This window comes from Sus scrofa, chromosome 8 (assembly GCF_054392235.1).
Source record: "Sus scrofa isolate SSC_HxYL_T2T_F1_AM1 chromosome 8, Sscrofa_HxYL_maternal_Yorkshire_Landrace_v2.0, whole genome shotgun sequence".
Classification (NCBI taxonomy): domain Eukaryota; kingdom Metazoa; phylum Chordata; class Mammalia; order Artiodactyla; family Suidae; genus Sus; species Sus scrofa.
Window position 1 is genome coordinate 96,807,563 of NC_139390.1, and position 27,559 is coordinate 96,835,121.

The 27,559-nt window shown below is 35.2% G+C and overlaps 1 long non-coding RNA gene across 2 annotated transcripts in view; it reads right to left on the reverse strand.

Moving 5' to 3' along the window:
- Positions 1-2,241: 2,241 nt before the first annotated feature.
- The window catches only part of LOC110262156 (uncharacterized), a 58,464-nt gene continuing 33,146 nt past the window's right edge, over positions 2,242-27,559 (reverse strand). For both annotated transcript variants that reach the window (XR_014812972.1, XR_014812970.1), the window contains exon 3: positions 2,242-5,171. This is a non-coding gene — a long non-coding RNA (uncharacterized LOC110262156). The remainder of the gene's footprint in view (positions 5,172-27,559) is intronic.

Here is a 27,559-nt window from a genome sequence, read left to right on the forward strand (position 1 = left end):
CAGGCTAGGGGTCCAATCGGAGCTGTAGCCACCGGCCTACGCCAGAGCCACAGCAACGCGGATCCGAGCCGCGTCTGCAACCTACATCACAGCTCATGGCAACGCCGGATCGTTTACCCACTGGGCAAGGGCAGGGACCGAACCCGCAACCTCATGGTTCCTAGTTGGATTCGTTAACCACTGCGCCACGACGGGAACTCCTCTGTCTCTTTTTTCATTCAGCCATCAGAGGCAGCTGAAGCCATTGCTGTGCCTGTGGAATTTTCACAGCAAAGTATATGAAAGTGAAATACATTATCCATGCGTTTTCGTGACTTTCAGTGAGTCTTTTTTATCCCTAAAACCTCCAGGAGATATGCCAAGATCTTTCAGTGTATTCTCTACTCCTTTCCTCTGGAATCACCAGGGCCAGCCTAATCATGCATGCAGCGCAAAAAAAACTTATGGGTTGAGAGGTCAATCTCACCTTCCTACAAGCATCACCATGCCCTAAACATGCTTTTCTTGGAACCTAACCAGATAAAGGAGAATAATTCTACTTTACATGATGTAATTTATAAGAAGGTGCTCAACTATTATTAAGTAATGGGAACTTTAAAGTTTTGAACAGAATAGTGACATAACCAAAAGCATAGTTTAAAAATATTAATTATCTCTAGTATTTCTACTTACACTTTTCTAAATCAATAAACTCAACCTGTTTTTGGGTGAAGAGTAGCAGTTTGTTATTTTTGGTTGATTGTTGGGTGATAGTGAACTATGAGATATAAAAACAGCAGAAGTGGTACAACACAGGAGAAAATTCTGTGACCGGACATCTTATTTTCTGAAGAGGATGAAAGTATTTATTTTCATGTCTGTTTTAATTTCTGGTTTAATATAGTTGCATTCATCTAAATGTTGTGACTTGCTACAATATCTTCCTTTTTCGGAGCCATTGGATTTTGCAAGATTTTATTTGCCAGAGGTTAGATTTTTTAATGTTTTAATTATATTTGCTAAAATATTCTATTTTATATGAACATTATTGAATTGACTCGCTTTCTAAGATTATTAGCTTTGTCTGTAATCCTGCATTAAAACCTTTTGATTTTAATCTCCAGAAAGCTTGAAAAATAATCAATAAAAGCAAGAACTCTTATGGCTTGGGTTTAAATCCTTTTTATTATAATTGAATTAGTTCCCCTATCTTGGCCCAGACAAGCCTTTGTAATTTTCTGTTACAAAGCTTTCAAAAGTGGTTTGCATTATGTAATCAGAGAGATAAGAAATAAAAAAGACTCTTTACTTTAACAATATTTTTAAAAAGCACCACTGATTTAGCCTATAATACACTGTTGACAAAATAAATTAATGACAATGAGAATGGCTGGTCTGAAAAGAGTGATTGCTGAGCTTTCATTTAAATTTAAATTTAGACAGAAATAGCTAAAATAGTCTTGTTGCCTAAAATTACCTTGTTCAAGTCTTTCCCTTTAGAAAGAATATTTGCAAATCAAACAGATGAGTTTTTGCAGCTCAAATAGATGAGTCCTCTTCTTTGAAAATTTCTCATTATTATAACAAGATGATACTGTATTTAAACAAAGCAATGGAATCCCACTTTTCTGTTTTTTACTTGATGATGGAAAATTCACTATTGTATGCTTCTCCAGACTTCAAAAGTTGGTAGAAAAACTAAATTAGCCCCAAGAAAATCAGGTTAAAAGTGGTATTTTTTTGGATCTATCTGTGCCCGACAGCGAACGCTATGTCAGGTTGGACTTAAATTGGATATTACAATCTCCACGGATTTTTCTCTAATTCTCAATTTTTTTTTTTTTTTTTTTTTTTTTGGTCTTTTAGGGCTGCACCCGCAGCATATGGAAGTTCCTAGACTAGGGGTCGAATTGGAGCTGTAGCCACCTGCCTATACCACAGCCACAGCAACGGGGGATATGAGCTGCATTTGCCCTCTACACCACAGCTCAGAGAAACGCTGGATCCTTAACCCACAGAGAGAGGCCAGGGATGGAACCTGCATGCTCATGGATGCTTATCACGTTTGTTTCTGCTGAGCCACAAAGGGAACTCTTCTAATTCTCAATTTCCTGACCAACTACATAGTGAGAGGGTTGAGTCAGGCTATTACACAGCCTTGGAGGAAGTTCTACCTGCAAGATGCAGAAAGATGCACATATACAAACATTATGAGCCAAAGAGTTAATATTTGGGGAATAAGATGGACACAGGCAGTGATCATGAATTTTCATAGATGTTTTACTGGGGGGAAAAAAATGTTACCTACCACTTTTCAGACACATTAGATAAGAAAAAAGGCCTTGGAAAAATCCCTCTATTCAAGTTAATGCAATTTGCTAACAATCTTTTATGGACCAGACCTGTATGGTTATTTTAAAAATCCAAAGTCAATGAAGTTAATACATGCCCTCTAAGTATCAAAATGGGTTGAAACAGTCAGAGAGGTTTATTTCATAACATAGAATTGAACTGAGCATTGAAGGAGAGAAAGATATGAGCAAGAATCTGACTAGAGGAGTGCAGCGGGCCCCTCTGTGGCTCTCTGCCTAAACCCCTATCAGTAGATGCAAGTAGACATGTGGAAATTGAACATGTTAGGAGAACAATGAAAAGAGTAGCTTTTAGGGAAAAGCATTCATCCTGGAGAAGTATGGATAATGTGGTTAAATATGTCCAGTGGAGAAAAGACCTCAGGATGCTTTAGTCAGGCATGAGACAGAAGGAAGAATGCTGGTGCCTATATCATGTATCAACACATTCTGAGGCTCTGCAATGGTTCAAATGCATAGTGAGAAACAAAGGTGAATCATCTCATTTCATGTCCTACTACCTAATAGAATAAGAATTGTTATTATTTCATTTTATTAGTGAGGAACAAGAGTCTTGGGCATAGGTAAGTATTTTCCGAAGGTGTAATGTTAGTATATGGTCAGGTATGAGCTCAAGATACTGTCTAACTCACCACTTAGAATTATACTTTGGACACATGGTCGATAGTCTTTGGCACATGGTAGACATTCCATCAACAGTAGTTTTCTTGTTATAATTAATGCCATTATCACTATTACTCCATTGCTACTTAGTGATGCTTAGTGGCAAAACAAGAAACAAAGTTTTCTGTCTAATATCCTCTCCACAGAATGAATTTCCACTAGCAACAAATACAGTTCTCTACAATCAAGACTGCTCCTATGTAAAGCTACAATAATTTTAATACATTTTTCACATATTATAGGAAATACAAATTACATAGAGGGTGTTATATAAAAATTATTATATCGACCATGTTATTACCTACATTTAAAAAAAGAAAACTATAACCTTTACCGAGTACTTATCAAATACAAGGCACTGTGATAAGTACTTCATATGCATGTTCTATCCTTCTAATAGCATTGTATCCTATTCTTTTACAATGACAACTAAGAAAGATTTAAATTCTCTCCAATATTATATTGCTAATAAAGGAATAAACTGAGGTTTAGTAAAATTACATATATGGCCTAAATTAACATAGCTATAAAGTGAATTAGGATACTGAGGCACAGAGACGAAGTAACTTCTCAAGGTAGAGAGAACAAATAGAAAACATAGCTAGAATTCAAACTGCTAATAACCTGGGAGATTTGATGGTGAGAATAATAACAAAAATAATCAAATGAATGGCCTTAGAGTCATGAAACTAACAGGAAAGTTGTTGGGGCAGTTTTAAATCCAATAATCAAACAAATAACCATAAAATTACATCACAATAGTAGAAAGAAGAGAACTATGGTTCTGTGAGATGTTTCGGTGGGGGTGTACACTTAATCAGTAAGGTCAGGGGAGGAAAGGGTGAGTCAGTTTTGAGGGAACAAATAAAATAGGCAAATGGCTGGGAAGGAGATTTGATGTTTCCAGTTCTCAACTTCGGAAAAGAACTTGAACTGAGAATGTTTAGTTTGTTCCATCCCACCATAATAGTCTGCCATTATTTGAGTTAAAAAGAAAAAGAACTCATGTTGTTCCAGAAATGGGATAACTAAGTGGAATTAAAGCCAGTGGAGCATTTCTTTGTTCAATATGATGTAACACATTTTTGTCCCCAGGTGAGTTCCTATTTAGCAAAATACAAATTTGTCAGATTACGAGTCTGTACAATTTGCCAAAATATATATTAAAAGAACTATATCCAGAAAGTGTGTCTCTACTTTCAGGGTTAGACAGGGAAGCTTCTTCAAACTGTATTTTCAGGAGGGATTTAACAAGATATCAGTCAGAAACTGGTCAGAAGAACACCAAGAACCCACTCTTGACATTTCATGCACAGAAATTTAATGAATGAGTTGGGTGACAAAATTTTCGGAAAAGATGGAGGGGTTAAAAAAAGGCCTAGGGTGGTCTTACCCAAAGACCAGGAAATGTATGAAAGAAGGCCTTACTACTGTTTCAGGAGGCCATAGACATCTGCAAATGAGATCAAGGTTTTTTTTCACTGTCACGGCAGAGGAGCCAAAGCAGTCAGTGAAGGTTTTAGAAGTAGAATGAAGTTGTCTTTGCTCCAGCTCTCCAACACTGCACTGGAGGTTCCCACTGGGAGCCAACAGGACACTGCTGGCAAAAGATTGTACCCTTTTCCATGTCCCTGATATTTAGGTTAGCAATAGCACTGATTATTAACAATTTCCACTGAAAACACCTGTAGTCTAAAAGCAGAGATGTTCTTAAGGAACAGATCTTCTACTCATCATAAAACTAAAGTTTCATATGATTCAACATTATTTTTATAAATTAGCAACAAGGAAGATTTTTGTGACATAATGGTATTTCAACCATGTTGGTAGGCATTTATCTACTTATGATACCCTAAATTGGACTAGGCTGAGCTTGTAAGTTTTTCTCCTTGTTTTGCTTACAGCTGCAGTCATCTGATGAATTGATTTGTGCTACATGATCCAAGGTAGCCATACACATGTCTGGCAGTTAACTGGGTAGGTTGGCTGGGACACTTGTTCTCCATGTGGTTTCTATATCAGGATAGCTCTGGAACCTCATACTTTGCAGGTGAGAATATAAAATGATACAGCCACTTCAAAAAAAGTTTGACAGTTTCTTGAAATGATATACATACATTTACTACACAACAAACCAATCCCATCTTTAGGATCCACCTAAAAGAAATGAAAACGTGTATCTACATAAATATCTTTATGGGAATGTTTTTAGCAGCATTACTCACGAAAACGAAAAGACCAGAAATAACTCAAATGTTCATCTATTGAATAGATAAACAAATGTGATATATCCAGACAATGAAATACTATTCAGCAATTAAGAGAAATAAAGACATCGACAAACTTTAAAAACAAATTTATGAAAGAAGCCTGACATGAAATACCACTTATTGTATGATTGCATTTATATGAAAAAAAAATTCTCAGATACATAAAATAGGTTAGCAGATTCTTGTAGCTGAGGTGGGAACAAAAAATAAGTGCAAACAGGCAAAAATATCTTCTTAAATGATTAAATATTTAAAATTGACTTTAGTTCTGGTTGCACAACCCTAAATTTGTCATTATACTCATAAAACCAGTGAATTTTTGGTGTGTAAACCATATCTAAATAAATCTGTTTAAAATGGTTTAAAAGTTAAAAGACTGGTTTGAAAAAAAATCAAAATTCATTCTAAGAAGATTTAAATAATTTGATTTAGTATTTAATAGGATTCAGTTAGGCCTTTTACATACCATGAAAACTGAAAAAAAGTAACTTTAATTTTCTTACTATCACATAAGGGAGTGAATGTATAAAGCTGTGTGATTATAATGGCTAGATTGAGCCAATCTTAAAACATGAGGAATCACTGCTGCAGGGGTCTACTTAACGGCATTTCATAGGAAATGTCAAGGTCCCTATGGTGTGTGAACAGTTGGAAACCTTCTCGGATTTAAAGTAGTTCTTCCCACTACAATGTAATCAGAGTCTTGGCATTGTTACAGAAAGCAGCCATCTGGGGACTAAGGTGCAAGAGGGTGAACAACATTAATTGGTCTGTTTTATTGGTTGGAATTAGAGCAACCATCTATGATGAAGCTCCAAACAGATATGTGGGATAAAATAGAATGGGATTCTGAAGGGAGGATTTAGGCTGGTTTGTTAAGATTATCTTAAACTCTAAGAATTAAGGGTTATACTACACATACACACAAACACACGCACATGCACACTCATGAAAGCAATACATCGTTAGTTTGGAAGAAAAATCTTTCAATATTTTTATAACACACTAATTTAGAGAAGTCTTCTAGAGTTACTGTTACATACTCTCCTAGACCAGGTAAACTGATTGTGGTGTCAAGATTCTACTGCCTAAAGCAAGAAAATTGAAGAAAGCAGTGCAATTACCAACTTCGTCTTAGGGAGTCCTATTTCCTCCAGATCTATTATACTAATAGGGAGCTAAGTATTCAGTTTGTGCCATAGGCAGTAATGTTTGTTGTAAGCTTGTGCTTATGCTGTGCAACATGTCAGGCATACAGAGACAGTATACTTGATGCTTTTCTTTTTTTTAAACCAAGATATTTATGGCAAAGCATGTATCTATTTCTTATAGTTTTCATCTGAACTAAATTGCTAGTCATCAATTTAGTGAAAACAGTGAAACCAATAGTTCATGCTGTCACATCCAAGTATTGAACTGTAGTAAGATTATTTCAGTCATGTTTTGTAGAACTACCCAAAATCAGCCAGAACTTAAACATAACATATAAAACATCCCATCAAATATTTGACAGAAATATTTTGAATAAAATAACCTAATTTTCTTTAAAGTATTTTATCAAGTTGAGACTACCAAAATTTCACCTTTAAAGGTAAATCGTCTTTCATTTTAATACAATTTAAGAATTCTCTCTTCATTGGCTGTTTTTGCTTCATTATGAACAAAAACAAAATACAATTTTAGATTGTGACTGAAATAGCATATACAATGTGAAATACAAAGACAGAAGGGAATTTTTTAAAGTTAAAATTCAAAAGGTATTTTAGAAATAGAGCTAGAAATACACTAGAGAGTTGGATGCATTCACTTAGAATCATTTTGCGGAGACCTTCAAAAGTACCGAGCCTCTATTCATATTCTATAGCAATTAAACAAGAACTCCTAAAAGTATGACCTAGGCATTAGAATATTACAAATATTGTCAGAAGGATTATGATGTGCTAATTGGGTCCAGACTCACTCAATCTAGATCATACTGTATATAACAACTTAGAATGACACAGCAAACTAGACTTAATTTATGTACATTTTACCTTGTAAATCTTATTATCTTTAATGCTTACTTCTTTGCATATTTTGATATATTGCATTGCCTTTTTATAGGTAACTATTACCTATTTTCATGATGGGTATTTTGAGATATCACCCTACCTGACATTTCAACAAGAGGCTATGAGGCTGATGATATATTTCTTTCATCTTTCAAAAATCTAAGTTTAAATTTTATGACATTGACAGCAGTAATTCAATTTTGTGACAGAAATAAAATATAATTTGGGAAATATTACTTATTTCATTCAAAAACATTTATACAACACTTAGTTCTACTTCTAAAGATACAGAGATGAATGGGACAAGTTTCCACATCTACTTTTTATTCTTGATGTGACATAGTGCCAAATTGGAAATGGTTGGAACACTACCAGCAGGAACTCAGGGAAAGACATTTATAGAGAAACAGCCAAAGCAAAACAAGGACATTATTTGATGAAGCTGTTATAGTTTGGGGGAAAGTCAGGTTGACTATTTGTGATTGGTTCTCCTTAGATTTTCATTTCTTAACCTTGAGTCATTTACCTTGAGTCATTTACTGGCTTAGGTTTTATTTTACTTATGAAGGCTACAAAGGCATTAAACCCACATCAACCCATGTCAATCTAAAGGCCTCTTTGTTGAATTAATTTAACAGTGTGTGACTAGGGAAAGCCCATCTGAGAAGGTCCTATTTGATCAAAGTAGGTTAACTATTCTACTTCAAAAAACTACTATTCAAAAGAACTATCCAGGAGTTACTGCTTGGTGCAACAGGTTGCATCTTGAGAGCCCTGGGACACAGGTTTGTTCCCTCAGCCTGGCACAGTGGGTTAAGGAAGAAGCATTGCCACGGCTGTGGCATAATTTGCAACTGCAGATCTGATTCCTGGCCTGGGAACTCCATATGCCATGGGGTGGCAAAAAACAAAAAGCAAAATAGCTATCTGGTAAATTCTGAGTCTCTCTGTGTAGCTTCAGGTATCCATTGATCTGGCAACTATATTCATGTATTATTATTAACAACCACAATATGTACTTTGATTGCCATTGTCTTGGTCAAAATAATAGCAATCTTTCAGAAAATGAATTTCACTAGTATTTTAAAATATCTTTGACATCAAGACAAAGCTATTTTGATGGATTCTAAGCAACATGTTAATAGGAAGTTAGAGTCTTTGTGCTGATCCGAAAATTATAGACCATGGTAAGCTTCAATTTGCCTTCCATACCTTTCAATCCTACTGCAGAGTAGAATGGCATTAGCCTAATTTCCTTATGCCCTTTCAATGGGCAGTTTTCAAACAGTGGTAGTAAACAGTGAGGAATATGGGAGAGATGATGAAGTGAAGACTGAAATATAGTCATTCATATTTAAGCAGTTATCCTATTCCATGAAATCTCCCTAAAAATATGTAGCCTATGCTAGTCTTAGGTGGTATAGTTTGTGCTAAAAGTAAAATGGAAAATTGTGCTGTCATATTATGTCCTTACATTCTTATGAAAACAACTATATTAACACACACTGATATGTTCAAATTTGCATAATACAAATTTGTAGAACACAAGGATACATGATCCATCTAATTCAAAATATAGAGATTACATTTTCTCCCTATTTTCCAAATGATTTATTTTCAAATAATTTACTTGGTGTCTTTTCTTATAAATTACAGAGATAAATCAGACAACTTTGAAAATTTAGCATAATTTAACTTTCCAATTTAAGGTTCTAATAATTTATGCTTTGAGCAAGTAACATGGTATAACAAGCTGCAGTCTTCAAAATAAAATGCAAATTTTTCTATAATAATTAAATATTTAAGAGAGAGGAAGGACCATAATAACTATTGCTAAATTTTTTTGAGGTGGATATTTTTGAATCAACAGAAGGGTAATGTTTAGATCATGTCAGTAAAAAAGGTAAGTATACATAGACAGACATGAAATAGTTTAATAAAATAATTTTTTAAAAAAATAGTGGAATAAAAGGAAATTGGCTACTTGTGAGCAAGCTGATTTAGAAGGTGGGAGAGGGGAGGGAAATTAGGTCCATGTTTGAATGTATTCCATGTTTGGATGAGTCCATGTGCAAATGACCAAGGCAGAAAAAAATTCAGGCTGAAATTTGAGGGAAATGTGGTATTTTGTGATTTGAGTGTTTGAGTTAAAGACAAAAAATGAAGTCTGCAGTGTTACAAAAGCAAAGAGTAGACATTGAGAATGATGTGCCTCTCATCATTAGGAAATGGGAGAAATAATAACTCCTCAAAGAAAAGGGACAGGATAGTCTTTGAAGCAGGGGAGAACAAGGATAATTTGCTGCTGGAAAAACCTAGGAGGAGAGGGTTTCATGAATGTTGTGGCAGTTAAAAATGCACCCAAAAAGCAAAAGGAGAAAAACAATCAGAAAAATTAGCTACTTCAAAAGTTATTTAAGTGACATCAATCATTTATGTGTTGCTATGTAAGAAACACAAAATTAATTTTGTATAGTAAATTCAGCCTGCCTTATTCTTAATATTTTATTTCAAATAACTATATACAATAGGATAATTCATAACCCATATTATAACATGTCCTGTGATAATGATTTTTCCTTTTTGGAACACATTTCTAAGAACTAACTTAAAAAAAAAAAGGGGGTAGTTCCATTTGTGGCTCACTGGAAACAAATCTGACTGGTATCCATGAGGATGATGCAGGTTCCATCCCTGGCCTTGCCCAGTGGGTTAAGGACCCGGAGTTGCTGTGAGCTGTGGTGTAGGTCACAGATATGGCTCTGATGCCACATTGCTGTGGGTGTGGTGTAGGCCATAGGCAACAGCTCTGATTCGACCCCTAGCCTGGAAACCTCCATATGCCACAAGTGAGGACCTTAAAAAAAAAAAAAATCACTAACTTAATTACCAAAAGATTTCCAAGAAAGGACAAACATCTAGGTAAGGTATAAAGGGAGGGAAGAGCCAGCGTATTGATAACTTTGTTCTTCATCTTCTCCTTCTGAAACATTACAAAGTAAATTACCTATATTTTTACAAATTAAATATATTATCAAGATTTATGAAATCTCTATTATTGTATATGCATAACCAGTAGTTATTACATAGTACAGAATATGATTAAATGTGAATAAATAGTTGAGTTTGGGTCAATATCTCACAAGATTTTTAATCAAATTAAAGAAGTTACTATCAGAATTTGGAAAAAGTCCCTGTATCTAATGGCTGGGAAAATGGAGCCTAAGCAGAGGCATGAACTTTAATTGCCAAGAATAAAATGCTTATTTTATCTACTATGTCAATTATTAATGGCACAATATAATGCTAAACGAATTTCTCCTCTCCAACCCACCTTTGGCTTTGGATTCAGATGTGAATTACCTATAAACTTGAATGAAGCCATAGATAAAATTCCCATTAGTTATAAGTTTCTTCCCAAATCATAACCCTCATCTACCATAGAATAACCAGTTAATATGCCAGCAAATCACTGTATAATTATGTTTATAACTTCAATCTAATTGCAGTGGTGACAGACTTAATTGGCAAAGAAATTACTACATGGTTTATTTCTAAGAAAATTTCAGTGGTGGCAATTCACTGTCAATGACAAACACAAGCATCAAATTCTGATTTACTTCTGAAAGTTAAAAAGTAATATTTAATTAAAATATGATCTGAAAAAATCCATTAATTTGAATATTTATTATGAGTCTGCTGTATTTCATGAGCTCTTAGTAGTATTTAAAAATAAGCATGAAAAAAAAATTCACCTTCAGAACCTGTTTTCAAGGAGCCCACTGTCTAGTGCATTCTCTGCATGCAGCTCTGCTGAGAGGCTAACAGTGGCCAGTAGCATACAAATTTTGAGGTAAAATTTTTTCACTGGGCATGAGAATTAAATTGATGTAAGAGAGATCAACAAGAGGAAAACTTGCATACATTTAAAAAAATTTATTATTAAATATAGTTGATTTACAATGTGCCAATTTCTGCAGAACAGCAAAGTGATTGGGTCATACATATACATACATTCTTTTTTTTGTATTATTTTCCATCGTGGTTTATCTCAGGAGATTGAATATAGTTCCCTGTGCTATATAGAAGGACCCTGTTGTTTATCCATTCTAAATATAAGAGTTTGCACCTAGCATACATGTTTTACTTGACATGTGAACTTGAGAATGAACCATATGGAATGAAGACCCAAAGAAATAGCAAAACATGCTTGCTTTTGTATTGGGTTGAACAAACAGAGTCCATGGTGGAGAAGTAAGTAATCTAGTGAGGAAGATAAGGATGATAATTCTAGAAAAATCTGTTCATATAGAATTCTCTTAATCTCAACTTAAGGTCCTTGATAAGAATATTATTTTCCTTCTGATATACGGAAGGCATCTTCCATAGGGGGTTTTTCCTCCTGCTTTCAGGAAGGAAAAGAGGAGAGTCAGTGTGTTTCCTGCACCTGCTGGGTTCTCTCTTTAAGTGTCTTTGCTCATAATTTTTATGTCAAAGAGGCATTATTTGGGGGTAACATTCTGAATTCAGCCATCATAATTTCGTTCCATCTAACAAAGTAGAAAGGAAGAATAAATAATTGTGCCTTCTTTGTCAGGGATTTTTTTTTTTTTTTTATAACAGCCTATCTCCATACAGCCATTTGGACACTATTTAACCATACGCCTTCAGCTCTATAATCTTTAACCACACATCTACATGGATGTTGGAAAATAGCATATTTATTCAGGCAACCCAATCCAAGATAAAACCCTGGGTTACCTTCTCAAAGAATAGAAGGTACAGTGACTACTAGAGACAATGAGCAGTCTCTGCTTTGTTTTCTAATGCAAACTACATTTGAGGACTATGAGTCCCAAGAGAAAAGAGCTTGACAGAGTAAAGGAATGAGGAAGCAAAGAGCCATTGTTGCATTAGCAATTCTTTTGATCTTTTTGACATTTGACATTCGAAATGATATTTAATGTCCTTAAAAGACACCAACATTAAATTTTATTTCCTGAGAATCTATTCAACTCAATATCATGCTGACAACATGGAGAAGAGTCTTTCTCCAAGCATGCAGATTCCTGGTGATGTAAGAATCACCTGAGTTCCCTGATAAAAAATTCACATACCTCATCCCCTCCTGTGGAACTACTAAACATGAATCTTTCAAGGCAGGGCAAGCTCTCGAGGTGACTTTTACATATAATTTTTTAAAGAATAAAAGAACTAAGGGAGTCTCTGGGCAAGATGAGCATGAAAACTTTGGATTCTAGAATTTTGTTAATTATACTCCAAAAAAAAAAAATTAGTGAATGTCATTCATTCCTTCATAATCTGGTTTTACAGATATATTATATACAGAAAATAGGATATGGGTGTTCATGGTAACTATCAATTTACCTTGCTCTAAGGGAAAATGTATTCAATAATTTCAGTTTCCTGAAGTACTAAAAGATGTTTACCTTTAAAAATAACAATATGTGAAAGATAACTCACTTATGAGAAATGGAAGTGGCTAGTGCATGATACAGAACATAAATTTATCAGTTTTCCATATGCCTTCACTAAAATCTAAGGTCTAAGTAGTTTTGAATGTATCTCACCTCTGTGAGCTTGTAACAGAAATTTGAGAAATATAAAGGTTACACCCAAAGTGTTCCTAGAATACTAGATAATTGCATTGTTAGAAAAATCTACCCTTTCACCTCCATATTTGGATTCACCTAGGTTTTTTGAAATGGCGTCTTTCTAAGCTGTACATTTGCCTTAAAAAGATGCACTGCTAGCCCAACTGCCTTTTAAGATAAGGCCAAAATGGACACCTTGAAGCTGCTGGTGCCAGCAACATGAACATCCTAATTGAGTGCCTTTGTTCCTTTTCCCCAATGAGACAGGTGAGGTTTTGTTGATGTATACATGCACATAAAGCCATTTAGGCTCATTTATAGCAATTGTTAGAGGCAGGTATTTGTGAAATACTGTTGATAATATTTAAATATAATTTATCTCATGCCACAGATGACCACAGTCCTTGTGGAATCCTTTTAATCATTACATTGACTTAGCTTTTTATTCATTCCTCTTGCTAGACTAGATTTCTTTTCATTCCTATAGCTAGACTAGACTTCTTTGATAGTAATTTCAAATTCCATTTAGGGAATAATACCAAGGGGTATGACCAAGATGAATAAGACTTCCTATTTATACTCTGAAGAGGTTGTATTTGGATGTGGCTTTGAATGAAGAACATGTTTCCAGAGAGTTACTAAGTCATGGGGTACATTTATAATGAAACTTTATAAAGTTCTTAAGTAAAACAAACATTTCAAAATCATTATGAAATTTAACTTGATTTTTTTCCCCTTTTGAGCAAATAGTCTCTGCTGTGAAAGGAATGAAAACCTCACTTTTATTCTATGTATCTGTTACCGTAACTTTTATCTGGATGAGAAGAATAAGTGATAATTCTACAGAAATAGACTTCTAACATAACCAGTCTACTAGGTAAATATTTGTGCAAGGGTGGAATCAGAAACCAACAGAGTAATCAGGTGAAATAGTCAGTAAACAACTTTAGCTTCACCATGTGGTATCTCCCACTGGTATGTTATTCACAAGAACTGTCAAAATAGGGACAGTTTAGGAGGTGGGACCAAGACAGCAGAGGGGTAGGATGTGGAACTCACCTTCTCCCACAAATACATCAAAAGAAATCATAAAAAACCCAAAAAGAGACTACTGTAAGCAACTATAGGCCAATACAATGAACAACCTAGAAGAAACGGACAAATTCTTACAAAGATACTACCTTCCAAGATTGAACCAGTGAGAAATAGGAAGTATTAATAGACCAATCACAAGTACTGAAATTTAAACTGTGATTAAAAACTTCCAAAAAAACAGAGTGGGATCAAGAAGGCAAAGGAGTAGGATGTGGAACACCTTCTCCCACAAACACAACCCCCCAAAAAACTACATGTAGAATGATTCTCATAGAACATCTACTGAACACTGGAAGAAGACCTAAGACTTCCAAAAAGGGTGAGAAACCCTCCACACAACTGGGTAGAACAAAAGGAGAGAAAAGAGAGAGAGAAAGAGAAAAAAGGAATGAAGGCAGGACAGAACTCCTGAGAGGGAATTGTGAAAGAGGAAAGGAATCAGCTAGGATGGAGGGGGATCCTCAAAGCCTCAAAGAAAAGCACACCAGCTTATCTGAGGAGAGCAAAGCAGGAGACACACAGACCATTGATACCATCACCTAGCATACCATAGTGGGAGTTCCTCAGGTGGAGTCTAAGTGCTGAGGCTTGGGCTTCCGAGGTAAGTCCCAAGGAGAGGACTAAAGTTGGCTGTGGAAACAGCCTGGAGGGGCCAGGTAGTAGTGCATCACAGCCAAGGAAGGGTGGGAGGAGGCCTGAGACCTCCAGGGAAGCAAAGTGCCATTGTTGGAGAGTGTGAGATGAGGGAATGTGGGACTGTCTTAGAAACTTCTTTCTCTGCACATGCCCTGACTCTCAGGTGGCATGGTGCCTCTCGTGTGGGATATGAAAGCAGGTTCAAACCACTGCATCCATCTTGGACTCCAGAGGTGGGCATTTCCCACCAGAACTTCAGGTTCTCTGAGCAGGCACCTTTGACCATGCAACCAGGTGCATGCAGCCTGCCACCTCCACATCCTCAGGAGTCACCACCACTGCCAAAGGCCTGGTAATCAGGTGCTACCTGCAGGCACCACTCATTGCCCCCACCTCCGTGGAAGTGCATGCAGACCATAAACCCACATACCCACTATCAAGGGGATAGCCACTTTATATGTGGGAGCATCCCTGGGCTTACGTGAGGGTTGATTTTGACTCTTGAGTAATCATACAAACCAAAATAAACCATCACGTAAGCCCAGGGATGTTCCCACATACAAAGTGCCCTCCAAGATTATAGTAAACAATTGTTTCCCCTAAACTCATCAAGTAAGAAAAATATATGCAAAATAAAGATGCACAGGAACCATTCCAGTTAAAAGAACAAGAGAATCCCCATGAAGGAGCAAATGATAAAACAGACCACTGCAGTCTAACAGACACCAACCTCAAAAAGAAGGTAATTAAAATACTGAAGAAATTAAGAATGGCTCTCAACCATAATATAGATTAATTTAAAAAGGAATTAGAAACTGTAAGGAGAAGCCAAGAAAAATTAGAAAATACATTTGCCAAGATGGCAGCTGAGCTAATGGCACTGAACAGCAGAACGGATAATCCAGAGAATGAAGAAGACACTTGGAAGATAGAATAATGGAAATCACCCAATCAGGACAATAGACAAAAAGCCAAATTAAAACAAAATGAAAGACATGTAAGAGATCTATGGGATAATATAAAACATGCTGATCTATGCTTAATAAGGATCCCAGAGGTGAAGAAACATAAAAGGGGATTAAAAATATCTTTGAAGAGATTATGGCTGAAAACATTCCAAATCTAAATAAGGAAACAGATACTTAGATACAGGAAGCACAGAAGGTTCCAAACAAGATGAACCCAAACAAACCTATACCAAGACATAGCAAAAATGTCTAAGTTAAAGAGTGAATTCCAAAGACAGCAAGAGAAAAACAAAGATTTAATTATAAGGGAACTCCCATAAGGCTATTGGCTAATCTCTCTACAGAAATGCTACAGACCAGAAGAAAAGTGGCAGGATACATCTGAAGTTCTAAAAGGGGAAAGCTTGCGATCAAGAATACTCTACCAGTAATATTATCATTTGAAATAGAAGGATAAAGAATTTCTCAGAAAAGCAAAATCTAAAAGAATAGAGTAATACTAAACCTACCCTAGAAGAAATATTGAAAGGTCTAATATAGGATGTAAGGATAAAAGATAGAGGAAATCACAGTTGGAAAATAATCACTTAAATAAGCCAGTATACAGATAAAACAAAAACAAAACCTATTTTTGCAGGTGATAAACACAAGGAATAGCAAAAGGATAAACATGAAGTTGTAAAATAGGACATCAAAATCAAAATGTGGGGACAGAGAGTAAGAAAATCTAGACTCTTTTAAAAAAATGTGTTTGAGTCTATACAACTATCAGTCTAAATCAAGCAGATATTGGGAAGAGGACACAAGCATAAAATAAATCATGTAACCTCCCCAATAACAAAGAAAAGGAGAGGAACAAAGCAGAACCATAGACTCAGCTAGAAAAGAAGTTTTAAAATGACAATAAAAATATCAATAATTACCTTAAATGTCAATGGATTGAATGCTCTAATCAAAAGACACAGATTGGCAGACTGGATAAAAAAAATAAGAGCCTACAATATGCTGCCTACAAGAGAATCACCTTAGGACACACATAAACTGAAAGTGAAGGGATGGAAAAAGATCTTTCATGTGAATGGCAATGATAGGAAAGTGGGAGTCACAATATTCTTTTCAGACAAAATAGACTTGTAAACAAAGGCCATAAAGATAGACACTATTTAATGATAAAGAGATCAATTCAAGAGGAGATATTATACTTATCGACACCTATGCACATAATATAGGAGCACCTAAATACATAAAACAAACAGATATAAAAGGAGAAATTGATGGGAATACAATAATAGGAGATTTTAAAACCCTACTCACATCAATGGACAAATCCTCTAGATAGAAAATCAGTAAGGCAACAAAGATCCTAAATAGCATGATAGAACAGTTAGACTTAATTGATATTTTCAGGGTATTACATCCAAAAAAACCAGAATATATATATATATATATTTTCAAGCAGACATGGAACATTCTCTAGGATTGACTACATACTGGGCACAAAACTAACCTCAACAAATTTAAGGGTATAAAGATTATTTCAAGCACTTTCTCGGACCACAGTGGCATGAAACTAGAAATCAACTACAGGAAAAGAAATGAGAAAAAGCTGACTACATGGACACTAAACAACATGGTATTAAAAAACCCATGAGCCAATGAAGAAATCAAAAGGCAAATTGAAAATATGTCAAGACAAACAACAATGAAAACACAACCATACAAAGTCTATGGGATTCAGCAAGATCAGTTCTTAGGGGGGTGTTCATAGTGAGATAAGCCTTCCTCCAAAATCAAGAAAAGACTCAAATCAACAACCTAATCTACCTCCTAAAATAATTAGAAAAATAACAAACAAAATCTAAAGTCATCAGAAGAAAGGTAATAATGAATATTAGAGAGGAAATAGAGATTTAAATAAGAAAAAAATTGATGAAACCAAGAGATGGCTTTTTGAAAGGGTAAACAAAATTGACAAACCTCTTGCCAAGCTCACTAAGAAGAAAGGTGAGAGAGCCCAAATTAACAAAATAAGAAATGAAAAGATCGGAGTTCCTGTTGTGGCACAGTGGTTACTGAATCTGACTAGGAACCATGAGGTTGCAGGTTCGATCCCTTGTCTTGCTCAGTGGGTTGAGGATCCAGCATTGCCCTGAGCTGGGTTGTAGGTCAGAGATGCCGCTTGGATCTGGTGTTGCTGTGACTCTAGTGTAGGCTGGTGTCTACAGCTCCAATTAGACCATTAGCCTGGAAACCTCCATATGCCATAGGAGCAGCCCTAGAAAAGGCAAAAAGACAAAAAGAAAAAAAAAAAAGAAAAAAATAAATCTTCATGAATACTACAGAAATATAAAAAAAGAATACTATGACTATCTCAAAGAAATAGACAACTTTGTAGAAACACATAGCCTATCAAAATTGAATCAAGAATAGATAATTTGAACAGAGCAATCTGTAGAAAAGAAACCGAATATGTAATTAATGATAATAATAAAAAGCTCCCTGCAAATGTCCAGGACCAGATGGCTTTACAGACAAATTCTACCCAACATACAAAGAAGAAATTATAGCTATTCTTAAATTTTTTCAAAAGATTGAAGAATAAGAAACCCAGAGATATCTATGAAGCTACCATCACCCTAATACCAAAAGCAAAGATACTACCAACAAAGAAAATTATAGGCAATATATTTGATGAATATAGATAAAAAATTCTCAACAAAATTTAGAAAACAGAATCTACATATAAGTGATCATACACCACAACCAAGTGGATTCATTGTAAGTTCAGAGAATCGTTCAACATACACAATCAATCACTGTCTTACACCACATTAAAATAAAGTCAAAAATCACATGATAATCTCAATAGAAGGACAAAAAAATCATTTAACAAAATTCAACATGTATTTATGATAAAAACTCTTACCAAAGTGGTTGTAGAAGGAACATATATCAACATAATAAAAGCTACTTATAACAAACCCACAGCCAATATAATACTCAATGTAGAAAAATTGAAATCCTCCCCACTAAGATCTGGAATAAGACAAGGATGCCCAGTTTCACTAGTTTTATGCAATGTAGTATTGGAAGGTCCAGACACAGCAATAATACCAAGAAAAAAAAAAAGAAATAAAAGGTGTCCTAATTGGAAGAGAAGAGGTAAAATTTTCACTACATGCAGATAACATGATATTATATATATAAAACCTTAAGGACTCCACACAAAAACAACTCCAACTGATAAATTAATTCATCAAAGTAGCACGATAAAGATTAACATTCATAAATCAGATGCATTTATATATACTAAAAATGTGATATTAGAAAAGGAATATTAAAAAATACCTTTTAAAATCACACCAAAAAAACCAAACCAAAACAAAACAAACACACAAAAAAACCCTAGGCATAAACCTGACCAAGGAGCTGAAAGACTTATATTCTGAGATCTATAAAATATTAATCAAGAAAATTAAAGAGGATTCAAATAAACAGAAAGGTATCCCATGTTCCTAGATCTGAAGAATCAGTATTGTTAAAATGGCCATAGTACCCAAAGAAATCTACAGATTTAATGCAAACCCTATCAAATTACCCATAACATTTGTCATAGAATCATAACAAATAATCCAAAAATTTATATGGCATCATAAAACACCCAGAATTGCCAAAGTAATCCTGGGGTGGGGGGCAGGCAGCATAACTCTCCTAGAATTGAGACAATATTACAAAGCTATAGAAACTAAAACAGTGAGGTATTGGTACAAAAATAGACATACAGAACAGAATAGAGGAGCCCAGGAAAAAACCCAGACACCTATGGTCAATTAATCTTTGACAAAGGAGACAAGAATATAAAATGGGAAATAGTCTCTTCAGCAAGTGGTACTGGAAAAACTGGACAGCTGCATATAAATCAATGAAATTAGGACACACCCTCACACCATGAACAAAAATAACTTCAAAATGGCTGAAAGACAATTAAACATGACACCATAAAACTCCTAGAAGAGATATAGGCAAAATATTCTGATATAAATATACAAATGTTTTCTTAGGTCAGTCTCCCAAGGCAATAGAAATAAAAACAAAAATAAACAAATGGGACCTAATCAAACTTACAAGCTTTTGTACAGCAAAGGAAACCATTAAAAAACAAACAAACAAAAAACCCCAAAAGATTGGATTTCCTGCTGTGGTACAGTGGGATTAGTGGCATCTCAGGTGTGCCAGGATGTAGGTGCGATCCCCAGCTGGCCCAGTGGTTTAAGGAATCCAGCATTGCTGCAGTTGCATCAGAGGCCACAGCAGCGTCTTTGATCTTTTCCCTTGCCCAGGGAACTCCATATGCTTCAGGACAGCCAAGGCGGGGTGGGGGGGGGGGAGACCTACAGAATGAGAGAAAATAGTTGATTTGCAAATAATTAAACCAACAAGGGCTTAACCTCCAAAATATACAAACAACCCATACAACTCAAAAATAACCAAACAAAATTAAAAATTGGGCAGAAAACTGGATGGCCAGTAGGCACATGAAAAGATGTTCAGCATCACTATTTATTAGAGAAATGTGAATAAAAACTACAATGAGGTACCAATTCACACCAATCAGAATGGCCATCATAGTAAGTCTCCAAAGAAATGCTGGAGAGGGCATAAAGAAAAGGGAATCCTCCTACACTCTCGGTGGGAATGTAAATTGGTATAACTGCTATGGACAACAGTATGGAGGTTCCTCAGAAAACTAAATACAGAACTCTCATATGATCCAGGAAACCCACTCCTGGGTATATATCTGGACAAAACTATATTCAAAAAGATACATGCACCCATGCACCCCTTTGTTCATAGCAGCACTATTCACAATAGCTAAGACATGGAAACAACCTAAATGTCCATGAACAGATAAATGGATAAAAAAGATGTGGTACACATACATAATGGAATACTACTCCACAAAAAAGAATGAAATAAAAATGCCACTTACAGCAATGCCACTAGAAAATCTATTAAGTGAAGTAATTCAGAAAGAGAAAGATGAACACTCTGTTATCACATATATACGGAATGTAAAATATGGCACAAAGTACCTATCTACAAAACAGAAGCTTATTCATGGACAAAGAGACTAGATTTGTGTTTGTCAAGAGGGAGGGAGGAGATAATGAGATGGACTTGGACTTTGGGGTTAGTAGATGCAAACTATTACATTTATAATCGATAAAAAATAAGGTCCTATTGTATAGTACAGGGAACTGTATCCAGTCTCTTGGAATAGATCATGGTGGATAGTTATATTAAAAAAGAATGTATGTGTGTGTATGACTGAGTCACTTTGCTGTAACAGCAGAAACTGACACAACATTGTAAATCAACTATATTTTAAAAAGTGACAGTTCAAGAAAGATTCCAGCATGTTCAGAAGGCAGCTACCTCATTTTTATTTTCATCCAGAGATATTCCCACCAAAAACATATGAGAATATAAGATAGTCAGAAAAGAAGGAAAAATGGACTTCATTATACAGGCAAAACAAAACAAAAACAAACCTCGATTCTTAATGGAAATGTGCCTCATTTGCTTTCCATGATGTATGTTCTGAGAGAATTCATTTTATATCACATTTTAAAAAGTTTTAAAAAGTTTTTAAAATGTAGACAGGAAAATTACTAATGCTTCAATAAGGTTATAAATTAAGTTTTCAGCAAATATTTATCAATCCACTGATCATATGAAAATATCCTTACCTTGTTACAAAAGGATGCCTATGCAAAGAACTCTAAGAGGCAAACAGGAAATTCAGAGATAAGAGATTCTAACCCATCTCTTGAAAACTACTTTGACTTATTTAAATTTCAATTGATCATTGCAGATATAGTGTTAGTTCCCTCAACAACCTGAACAATGAGTTGCAAGAGGAATTCAGCAAAACCCTAGAAAGAATATCTTTAACTGACACATTATTTAAATACCATACATTTCCTCTGATAAATAATAGGCCCTAAATGAAGTCATTGTGCCAAGTCCTACGGCTGCAAGTCAAGACCTAATGTTACCCTGATCTCCTAGGAATGTTAACTTTAACCAATTATCTGGTCATCATTAGTGAGATAATCTGTAAGGTAGACTCTGTCCCTATAGGGAGGTGACTTTGAAACAATCTATCTCTTGTTAGAAATTTCTTTTTCCCACCCCCTTATGCCTATAAAAGCCTTCCAGTCTGTACAGCTCCTTGAGCTCTTTCCTGTTTGCTAGATCGGATGCTGCCCAATTAAGGAATCATTGAATAAAGCCAATTATATCTTTACCTTCATTCCGTTTAACTTTTTTTAAACACAAATATTTTTGGCATCTCTCATGATTATTATTGTTGTATCTATCTCACATATAGACTAAATTTTCTTAAGAATACCCAAATGGATTGTTTTCTGTTCCTTAACTATTCTTTAATGCATAGTATATGTAAGAGAATCTTAAAATATTTTCTTGAATTAAGATAATCCAGGAGTTCCCGTCGTGGCTCAGTGGTTAATGAATCCGACTAGGAACCATGAGGTTGCGGCTTCCATCCCTGGCCTTGCTCAGTGGGTTAAGGATTCGGTGTTGCTGTGAGCTGTGGTGTAGGTTGCAGACGTGGCTCGGGTCCCGCGTTGCTGTGCCTCTGGTGTAGGCCGGTGGCTACAGCTCCAATTCGACCCCTAGCCTGGGAACCTCCATATGCCGTGGGAGTGGCCCTCAAAAAGCAGAAAGACAAAAGATAATCCAGATCCTGAAGTAATGAAAATATTGTTCAGAAGCTTAGCTTCTCGTTTGTAAATAACTGTCAAACTTCTTGACTCACTATTCATTCAGAGTTAATTATTTGTTTTGAGTAATGGGATTAACATTTTATCAGCACAAGTTATAGAATACTGTATTCAATGGACATTTTCAATTTCAAAATAAATCTTTTCATGGTATGCAAATGAGTCCAGCTGCATACTTTTAAAACTAATTTTTAATGGATATTAAATGTACATTTCTTACAGGAATGGTTTTTTGCTTTTAAGTATAGCTAGTAATAATTTTACCATTATAAATCACCTGCCATGTATCAGGCATACTTCCAAACTCTTTATAAATATCATTATTAATGTTAGGTCATATATACCTCTCTGGTCTACCCTCTTGAGGCTATAGAAAGGCATAGGTGTTCATTTCTAAATTTTAGAACAGAATTTGCTGCTATGTCACCAGAACATCTGGTATCTAAACCATATGGATTATTTAAAATAAAAAAAACCAAAACATGTGTATTTCAGCCATGCATTAAAGGATTTAACTATTAATTATTTACAATTAAGACATAGAAAGAAGCCCTAATTATTTATCTGGCTATTTATTCTTGATATTTTCCAATCCACATACCTAAAACGAGTTAATATCCCTTACAGGCTCAGCTATATCCAAGATTCTGAAATAAATCCCTTTCCTAATCCTGAGAGATTTAATTTGTTCTACTTCAGATGACTGACATTTTAGCACTTGAAACTGGTGTTCTAATTTCTGTTACTATATTAAGTTTTGTAAGAACAACAAAAATCATTTTAGTTCTCTATAGAAATACTTTTACTCAGTTGAATTAATCTTACATTTTCAATATCTACAAGCTTCCACTAAAGAAAATATCTAATTGTTTTGTCAAACATAATGAAAAACTTTTGCCTATTATCCTCCTGTGCCCTTTATATAAGAATGCCCTCTGTGTCCATTATATAAGAATCACAAAGAACATTTTATCGCTATTCAGAGCTGAATTGTGTTGCATTTTATTTGATAACATAAGCTAAATGTAATAAGGTGTTTATTTTTCCCCATAGAAAAGAATTTATTTTTCCTTATTTATTGACTCTACAAACACCAGTTACTTCATAATAGTTCCTACTATGTGCCAGGAACTATAGTAGTCACTTGAGAAGCAATCGAAATAACAGATACAGACCATTCTCTCATAACTGTGGTGTAGTATAATACATAAAAATAGAATGTAAAAGTTCCATGGGTGAAAATTTATAAATGTGTAAGTTAATAGAGGCTCAGATATCTTTACAGTCTTGTGGGCAGGGAGGAGCTCTTGATTAATATAAGGCAGATATGTAAAAAAGGAAAGTTAAGTAGGAAAATGAGAGAGTAGAGAAACAATAGAAAAGTCTTTTAAGCAGAAGAAACAATATAAAAAAAGAAATATAACATTTTCGGGTAAATTTATGAAATACTATCTTTCCCGCTCTGGTATACAGGGGCTTCATGTAGACCAGTTAGAAGATAAGTCAATTGTAAGAATGAGGAGAAGAAGGTGTGATGGCTACTTGAACTAGCATAGTGACAACGGAAAGGAAATAAAATTGTTTTTAGCAGAATTTTGAAGATAAACAGACCTGACTTAGTGAGAAATAGAATATAATATGTGAGGGCAAGTAAGTGTGACTTCTCAGTATCTTTCATATTTATAGAAATGAATAGTGGTATCAATCGCTGAGATTAAAAAAAAAACAACACTGGAGGAGACACAGTTAATTTTCTTGGGGAGGAAGACATGGGGAAGAGACTGAGTTTATTTGGAATATGTTCAATTTGAGGTAACATTGGCCTTTAACATATTTTTTCATTGCCGTGTGACATATGGAAGTTCCCAGGCTAGGGGTCAAATCAGAACTGCAGCTGCCAGCCTATGTCACAGCCATAGCAATGCCAGATCCAAGCCATAGCTTGCAGCAATGCCAAATCCCTAACCCACTGAGCAAAGCCAGTGATCGAACATGCATCCTCATGGACCCTAGTCGGATTCTTAACCCACTGCACCATGGCAAGAACACCCTATTTAACATATTTTTAATACTATACTTTTTGTGAAGAAAAGTGTTAGTTCTTTTAGGTATTAAGTGGACAATTAGATATATGAGTCTGGAGCTCAACAAAGAAGTTTAAAAATAAATTTGCAAACAATTTGTCTAACATGGTATAAAGATAACAATGGAAGCTGTAACATAAATGAGATGAAAGTAAGAAAAGATACTATGAGTTTTGAGGAACTCCTGTGTTGAAAGGGATGATGATGATCCTGGAAAAGAGAGCATGAAACAGGATCCAGACACAGCATAACAAGATAAATACAGCTTGAGTGGCAAAAATCCAAGGAAAATGTTTTGAAAAGGAAGGAATTCACCAGACATTTAAGAAGCCTAAAAATATGCTTCCAAATTAACCTCCAGAAGGTCCTGAGTAATTAGAGTAAGTGTTGTTTTGATGGAATGATTGGAGCACAAGACAGTTGAATAGGGTTGAGGAGTTTAAAAAAAAAAAAAAAGTTAGCATATGTCAACCACTCTAAAGAAATTTCATTGTGAAGGAAAGAACTGATGTGGTAGTTTTGGAGGTTATGTATGGTCCAATAGATTATTTTAAAGATAGTTTGACAAGCATGCTTCATTGCCCATTGAAAAGTTTTATTATAAAGTAAGTAGCTGACAAAATAGATAGGATTACTGATGGTTAGAGAAACCATTAATGAGGCTCTGAATGGTATGTGTAGTGCTTCAATATGTCCAGTGCCTTTTCTGCAGTAGGACATATGACCATGTTTGGAAATGGAGAAAACAGATGATCAAGCTTTAGAATTCATCCTTGAGTGCAGTAAGAATAAAAAAGTAACCAAGGTTTAGGATATTTGCGTGAGAATTATTAAATAATGAACCATGGAGCAAAGACTGAATATGGAAAGGAAAATGGTGAGGGCAATGAATGGAGATTGGAAATATAGAACAGTTGAGAGTCACATGAGATCAAAGAGTGTATGGATGGAAGTAATTCACAAGTGAACTGATAAGGTTGGTATAAAGAGCACTATTATGAGAAGCAAAGGTGACTGGTGGGAGCAATACTGGGTGGAACAACATCTAGATGATAATGTAGAATTATGTGGTTGAGGAAGGAGAGGAGAAAAATCATTGGAGATGAAGAGATTAAAGAACAGAGGCTGAATGTTGGAATGGTCATCTATATGGAAAGTGGGGTCACCCAGAATATTGACAATAATTGGGGTAAAGAAGAATACTGAAGTTAGATGCTAACATGTTACAAATAATAGCAAGAAGAGGAGTATTGGGTAGTATAGCATAAGAACACATGCCTAAAATTGCAGAATATTTACAAGATTAGTGAGTACCGATCTGGAACTTATAAGGAATAAATGGAACATCAAGCAAAACAAAATTGAAGTGCATGTGGGGTGAGTGAATAGTCTACCAGGTGGGGTTATAGATGAAAGTAGTCCTCAAGGAAGGGGACATGCTTCAGGTGAGGCATGAAACACTTAACATTAATATTGCTTAGTGAGTAGTGTTCCAGAATGTATAGTGGATAGAATATGTGAGCCTTGTCCCTGTAGGATTTTGAACCACTGAATGGAATGGAATGGAAAATGGATTGTAACTTCTATTTAAATTTTATGCCTACTACCAAAATCTCGTACCTTCCCCATATCTTACCCTCGTAAGATGGACTGCAAATTCATCTCAAAAGGTTAATTCGATATTCTTATTGCCCTTCACCTAAACTTTATATTCTTCTAAACTTTGTATGTTCTACTTTTGAATTTTTAAGTTACTTTCCACCTCCCAATTCAAGTGCCTGACCTCCTTGGAGGAGGGATTCAGCCTTTGCTGTCTTGGTATCAAGCATATATTGACTTAAGCATATTTTTCTCCAACTTGGAGTCCTTAATAGTGACTGAGGTATATCATAGGTTAAGCAACCTTCTTGAAGCAATAGTGCCTTGCCATTCCAGACTCAGATGTACATGGGGCTTATGTGTTGTATGACCCATGAGTAGCACTCCCTCTGGCTACATCACGTGTACAAAGTCCATAATGTCTCGGCTTAGAATTCTGACAAGTTCTAGGTTTCAGCCTTGGCATATCCTTTGTTTGAGATAATTCAGAAAATTGTCTACATCTAGACAGAATTAATAAACAACATACTATAATAACAGTGCTTAAGAGTTCCTGTTGTGGTTCAGTGGGTTAAGAACCTGACATAGTGTCTACAAGGAGACAGGTTTGATCCCTGGCCTCACTCAGTGGGTTAAGGATCTAGCATTGCTGCAAGTTGTGGCATAGTTTGCAAATATAGCTTAGATCCGGTGTTGCTGCAGCTGTGTTGTAGGCTGGCAGCTGCAGCTCTGATTCTATCCCTAGCCTGGGAACTTCCATGCACCGCAGGTGTGGACCTAAAAAAAAAAAAAAAAATAGTAATAGTATTTAACATTCTAGAAGCCAGGCAATACCATAGGCATTCCTTTTGAATACCATTAACCCCATTTTACAAAGAGGAAATGAGATTTAAGAGCATAAAGTTGGTGTTTTCCACTGTTCTATCTGGATTATTCAATTGAGTACTGAGCCAGGCAATGTTAGGTCCCATGAGTACCACAAAATATTGACTGTGATAATCAGGCTTTTTGTTTTGTTTTTCTTTCTTATACTTAACAGAGGTAAAGACAATTGCTCAATGTGGTAGCAAACCCTTACTTGCTGCTTACAAGCATATTTCCTCTTCCATTATTTCAAAAATTGTTGATTATTTTATGAATACATCAGATACTATATTTGGGTACTATAAGACTGGAGCAAGTTAAAACCCAGATGAAATCATCTGTGCATATTCATGATCACTTCTCATTACTGGAAGCTGCCCATCACTGTATTTTCAAACACATCAGCTCGAAACATTTGGTATTTGCATAAATAGTGTTCATCATGAAAGCATTCGCATTGTGTTTGAAGGTGAAATAAGTGCAATAAATGCATCTGTTTTAACATTATGATCCTTTAATTTATGTTAATTTCAAGATATAAAACAGTATCTTAT